This window comes from Ornithorhynchus anatinus, chromosome 3, assembly GCF_004115215.2.
Source record: "Ornithorhynchus anatinus isolate Pmale09 chromosome 3, mOrnAna1.pri.v4, whole genome shotgun sequence".
Taxonomy (NCBI): domain Eukaryota; kingdom Metazoa; phylum Chordata; class Mammalia; order Monotremata; family Ornithorhynchidae; genus Ornithorhynchus; species Ornithorhynchus anatinus.
In genome coordinates this window covers 58,371,713-58,377,958 of record NC_041730.1, presented here as the reverse complement: position 1 = coordinate 58,377,958, position 6,246 = coordinate 58,371,713, and positions in this window count along the sequence as shown.

Genomic DNA, 6,246 nt, shown 5'->3' with positions numbered 1-6,246 from the left:
CTGTTCTCTCTCCACTAGGCCATGCTGCTTCTCAGCCTATTTTCTGTATTTATATTTTGTCATCATACCTAGCATGACTGTCCCCAAACCCTAATCCATTTTATTCTTAAATAGCGAGCCATTGGAGGTCCAGGAAAGGGGTCAAATTGCCTCCTGGGTCTTTTCTATCCTTGCACTTAATACAGTTAACCCACAGTAGGTACTCATTACTACTACTACTCATGAAGTTTATCAGCTAGGGTAAGAGAGCCAGAATTGAAGCTTGCTTAGGGACTATATTTAGTTTCTCACTGATGACAATTTTGCTTCGAAAACTCTGGCCTGCACTTCCTTGGGGAAGCACTATAACATTCACAAATCAAAGATTAGTCTTTCATTTTGTAATGCTCTTTGTTCCTGGAGCCAAGACAATAGTTCAACACACATTCGTGGATCACCTAGAGGGTGCTTAGTGCTACACTGAATCTAGTGAAGCACAATAGTTCTCTTAAAGCTCCTACTAAACTGTAAGCTCTGACTAGGCTCTAAATTCCCTGAAGGCAGGGATTGTGTCCATCAGCATGGCTCAGTGGAAGGAGCAGGGGTTTGAGAGTCAGAAGTTGTGGGTTTGAATCCTGGCTCCACCACTTGTCAGCTATGTGACTTTAGGCAAGTCACAGCTTCTCTGTGCCTCAGTTACCTCATCTGTGAAATGGGGATTAAGACTGTGAGTCCCACGTGGGACAATCTGATTACCTTGTATCTACCCCAGGGCTTAGAATAGTGCTTGGCACATAATGAGCACTTAACAAATACCATCATCATCATTATTATTGTTTTTATTATTGAATTATATTCTCCTGAGTGACGTGATCATTCAATCCATGGTATTTAATGAGCACTTATTATATGCAGAGCACTGTACTAAGTGCCCATAATTCCAAGCGCTTAGTACAGTGCTCTGCACATAGTAAGCGCTCAACAAATACTATTGAATGAATGAATGAATAAGTTTACAGCCTAGAGGGGGAGACAGACATCAATATAAATAAATGATTAATTATATACAATTTAAAGATTTATTCATTAATTCATTCAGTCATATTTATTAAGCGCTTACTGTGTGCTGAGCACTGTTCTAAGTGCTTGGGAAAGTACCACAGCAAACAGTGCTATTCCCTGCCCACACTGAGCTCAAAGTTTAGAGGGGGGGAAGATATGTCCATAAGTTCTGTGGGGCTGAGGATGTAACAAATATCAAATGCCCAGAGGTCACAGATCCAAGTGCATAGACAATGCAGAAGGGAGAGTGCACTGGGGTAAAGGGGGTTTAATCCTGGAAGGCCTCATGAAGGAGATGCAATATTAATAATGCATTGAAGGTGAAGAGAGTAGTGTTCTGGTGTATATGGAAGGTGAGGGAGCTCCAGGCTAGCGATAGGACATGGTCAAGTGGTTGATGGAGAGAAGGACAAGAATGGGGCAGAGTGAATAAGCTGAAGCTAGAGGAGCTGAATGTGAGGGCTGGGCTTAATACAGAACTCTTCACATAATGAGCACTCAATAAATACATTGATTGATTTAAATATGATCAGATTTTGGAGTACAGGGACAAATTCCTAATAATAACTGTGCTATTTATTAGGCACTTACTATGTACCAAGCACTCTATGAAGTGCTGGGGTAGATACAAGATAAACAGTTTGGACACAGTCCCTGTTCCACATGGGGCTCACAGTATAAGTAGGAGGAAAAAGAATATTTGACTCCCCTTTTGCAGATTTGAAATCTGCAGCTCAGATAAGTTAAGTGACTTGCCCAAGGTCACATAACAGACAAGTGGCAGAATTGGGATTGGAATCCAGGTTTTCTAGCTCCAATGGCCAAGCTCTATCCACTAAGCCACAGTACTTTCATGTTATCTGCCTCATCCACCCAACAACCTGGTATATGACTTAGCTTGTCCTTCCTGTTGCATACAGTACTTAGAACAGTGCTTGTTCTGTACACCCTACGTGCTCAATAGATATCACTGATTAATTAAAATGGAATTTGTAAGTAGTCCCCAACTCCTTTCTAAATATTTTTTTATGTAGAGTCAGGAATTTAGGAGAGTTTCTTCTGCAAAATATTTACTACTCAGAGATCTGCATATCTTTTTAAAATTGTATTTTCTAAGCACTTATGATGCATCAAGAACTATTTTAAACACTGGGATAGATACAAATTATTCAGATTGGACACAATCCCTTTCCCACATGGGGCACACAGTCTAAATAAGAGGGAGAATAGGTATTAAATCCCTATTTTGCAGTGCAGTAAACCGAGGTCACTCAGCAGACAGGTGGAGGTGGGATTAGAACCCAGATCCTCTGATCCCAGGCCTGTGCTCTTTCACTAGGCCCCCCTGCTTAGCCATGTTTTGGGTTTGTGACTATTAGCTGGACTGAGATAATTGTTCAGGCTGTGACTTTTAAATGTCTTTTGGATTGTCTCAGGAATCAACTTCAAACCAGCTTGCCCTGGGCTCACAGCCCTGATGGCTTAAGAGAAGTTTTTGAATGTTTTCTTATTTTTTTAAAGTTCTCTCTTTCTCTTCTTCTTCTCATCACTTGAGTTTGATGGATACCAAGAGACATATATCAGATCCTCGGCAGTATCCCATTGAGAGTTCTCACAGTACTTCAGTCACTTAGGCATGATATATGCTCTCAACAGTTAAAGATAATGACTTCAGGAATAATCTTTCATAGGTTTTATATTAAATGAGACTAAAGTGCAAGCGTGGTATTAAAGCACTGTGTTATTTGCAGAGTGCTTAGAGTAACCTTAAATATGGAAATGATCAAATTTCATGACCTTTAGTTTTAATTCTCCCACCTTTTCTTCTTGTGTCATTCCTATTTTTAATAAAGATATGTGTGTGTGTGCATGTGCCTAAATTATACAAAACACTTAACACAGCATTAAAGGCTTCAAATTTCAGTAACTGAAACCTAGGAAATACCAGGGCCAATGCTAATGTTAGTTTAACTATATGGCATATATAGCCACTCATTTTTAAGAGGCTGATACTAAAATGGGCACCATGCAAAAGGCAGATGTGCTAGCGTCCTCCTATTTTTCTTTTTCTTTTTTTAATATATGGATTTTTGTTTCTAGTGTACCACAGAAATGTATAGTGCTCATTAAATTCAGTACTTAATGGCTGATTTTTTGAACAGAAATGTCCACAGGTAGCCAAATAGCCACTTCTGCAGCTGAAAAGTTTTCAGTCAGTTATTTGAAGACATTTCGGATCTCTATTAGAATTTTTGAGAAATCTTTCCCTTGTCGAATTGAATTCCCTTGTATATCCATAAACAAAGACCAGTTTTAGCCCCCCTGGGATTTAAGATCTCTAAAGGAAGATTTGGAATGGGGAACTCCATCCAGTGTCCAATTAGAGGTTCTACGCAGGCTCCAGCAACGCTCAGGATGAAACAAAGCCCTGAGCCAGACAAACAAAATTGGGACTTGATTATTAGCACGAATAGGCAAGATTGCAACAAAGACTACTAGAGTCTGGTCTTGCAAGGAAATATCTAAAGTCCCTAAAATTTCAAAGCTGCCTGGGAAGATTGAAGGTCTGATTCTCAGACCTCGCAGTTATGTCATAGGCTGCCCTAAGAGCTCTGCTTGGGGAAAAGCCAAGAAGCAGGGTTTTGACTAAAATCACCCACAGATTAAGCTCACAAGTAAATTGATCTATATTATCTTTCTTTTTACCCTAATTCCAGCTTGTTGTGACAGAAATACCTTCCTGCATGCTGGTCTCTCTGACTAGATCCTGGAGAACATCCAGTATTTTCCAGCAAACCAACCCAGTTCATTGTTTGCTTCCAAATGAGACAATGACCTTAGGTCCTTTCCCAAGATGCAAAGATAGAGCTTTCCATACTATTGGCCGAGAAAGCAGCCCCCACCCCTAACTATCCTACTGAACAGGGACTGGAGACAGTCGTCTGGTAGGTCTGACGAAACCTGTCACCTTATTCTCTAGCTATCTTAATAGGTTACTTAACCAGAGGTCAAAGGGCAGGGACTGTCTTTATCTGTTATCGATTTGTACATTCCAAGTGCTTAGTACATTGCTTTGCACATAGTAAGTGCTCAATAAATACTATTGAATGAATGAATAAATGAATAATTATTAAGAATAATAACACATTTATGAAGTGCTTTATATGTACCAGGCAGTGTACTAAGGGCTGGGGTAGACACAAGCTAATTGTGTTGGACACAGTCCACGACCTACATAGAGCTCTTAATCTTAATTCCCATTTTACAGATGAGGTAACTGAGAAGTTAAGTGACAGCCCCAAGGTCACACAGCATGCAAGTGGCAAGAGGCAGAGCCAGGATAAGATCCTAAATCCTTCTAGCACTGTACTAAGCTCTTGGGAGAGTACAGTACAACAATAAACAGAGACATTCCCTGTCCACAATGATCTTATAGTCTAGAGAGCACTTAGAGTGTGCAGAGCACTGTACTAAGCACTTGGGAGAGTGCAACAGATAGCATTGGTAGACATGATCCCTGCCCTCAAGGAGCTTAAATTCTACAGGAGGAGTCAGACATTAAAATAAATTACAGATAGGGATTGGGCAGGGTTTGGGGATATAGGGGTACATAAGGGCTGTGGGGTTTGGGGATGAGGTGACTTAACAAAGTACTTGAGGAGTTCAGACCCAGGTATGCAGGCAACACAAAAGGAAGAGAAGATAGGGTGGGGAAATGAAAGGTTAGTCAGGGAAGGCATTTTGTAAGCCTTCCTTTTCTCTGGGGGGTTCCCTGCCCTGGCACTTCCCTACACGGTTGGGAGCTCACTGCTGTCAATCAATCAGTAGTCATTAGGAAGCATTTACTGTGTGCAGACCATTGTACTAAGTGCTTGGGAAAGTAAAATATTAAAGAGTGGGTAGACATGTTCCCTTCCCATAAGGAGCTTACAGTCTGGAGAGTGAGACAAACACAAATATAAGTAAATTAATTATTAATATGTACATAGGTGCTGTGGGGCTCAGGATGGGATGAATAAAAGGTACGAGTGCATGGGTGATGCAGAAGTGTGAGAGAGTAGGAGAAATGAAAGTTTAGTCTGGGAAAGCTTTTTACAAGATATGAGATTGGGTTCCACTCTAGATAGTGAGCTCGCTGCGGGCAGTAAATGTCCCTGTTTATTGTTGTACTTTCCCAAATGCTTAGTACAGTGCTCTGTGCACAGTAAATGCTCAATAAATACATTTGAATGAATGAATGAGTAGGAGAAATGAAGGTTTAGTTTAGGAAGGCCTTTTGGAAGAGATAGGATTTTACTAAGGCTTTAAGGATCTGTCAGTAATCAAAGGGGAGGGACTGGGCCCCCTCTCTACCCCATCCCTTGATGGTAGAGGGAAGGGATTGGGGAAGAGAGAGTGTGGGGAGGGAACTAGGTTGGTTGTGATCTGATAAATGCACAAATCCCACCCTCCTACCACCACCATCACTGTTTCTCTCAGTGTATTCTTCTATGCCTAGCATGGACCTGTTCTTGCCTTCACATCCTTCTCTGCCTGTCTCAGCTGGCTCACCATGACTGGCCTACTTCAGCATCTGTGAATTTTGTCAAAGGCAGCTGCAGATGGGCATTGCATAACCCCCTGGTTATGGGGGGAACAACTACAGTCTGCCCTCCATGTAGAGGATTATGGGCACCATACCAAATCGTGGCTTTCCTCTTTGCCCCCTTCCTGCTCACAAGGGACATGCAAGCCAGGTGCTTGCCGTCCTAAAGTCCAAGGGGGAAAAAGTAATAGCTTTGCTCTCATGATGCCAAGTCCATGGAGGTGATAACTCCTATAGGAGAGACAAATGTGCTCCAGTCATATTTGGTATTGAGAGAGACAGATAGGTTTTGAGAAGAACATATTACTGGCCTCTTTTCTAGTACATTATAAGGTATTGTAAGCTTTTAACTTCTCAGCCCTGTTTTCCCAAGCCCCCAGGATTGTGTTCTGCATGCAGTAGGATCTCAGTAAATATTGTTCATAGTGATATTTTATTTAAGGGACTTTTATGGACATAATCTAAGGCAAATCTTAACCAAGGAAGACAACCTTGGAAGAGAGATCCTTATTCAAAATATAGAAATTGCTACCTTAGAAAGACTGAGTATTTCTTCCAAGTTAATATAGCCCTCTCAGTATGTGTGCACCACAGATGCTCAGTACGTTGTGCACATAAAA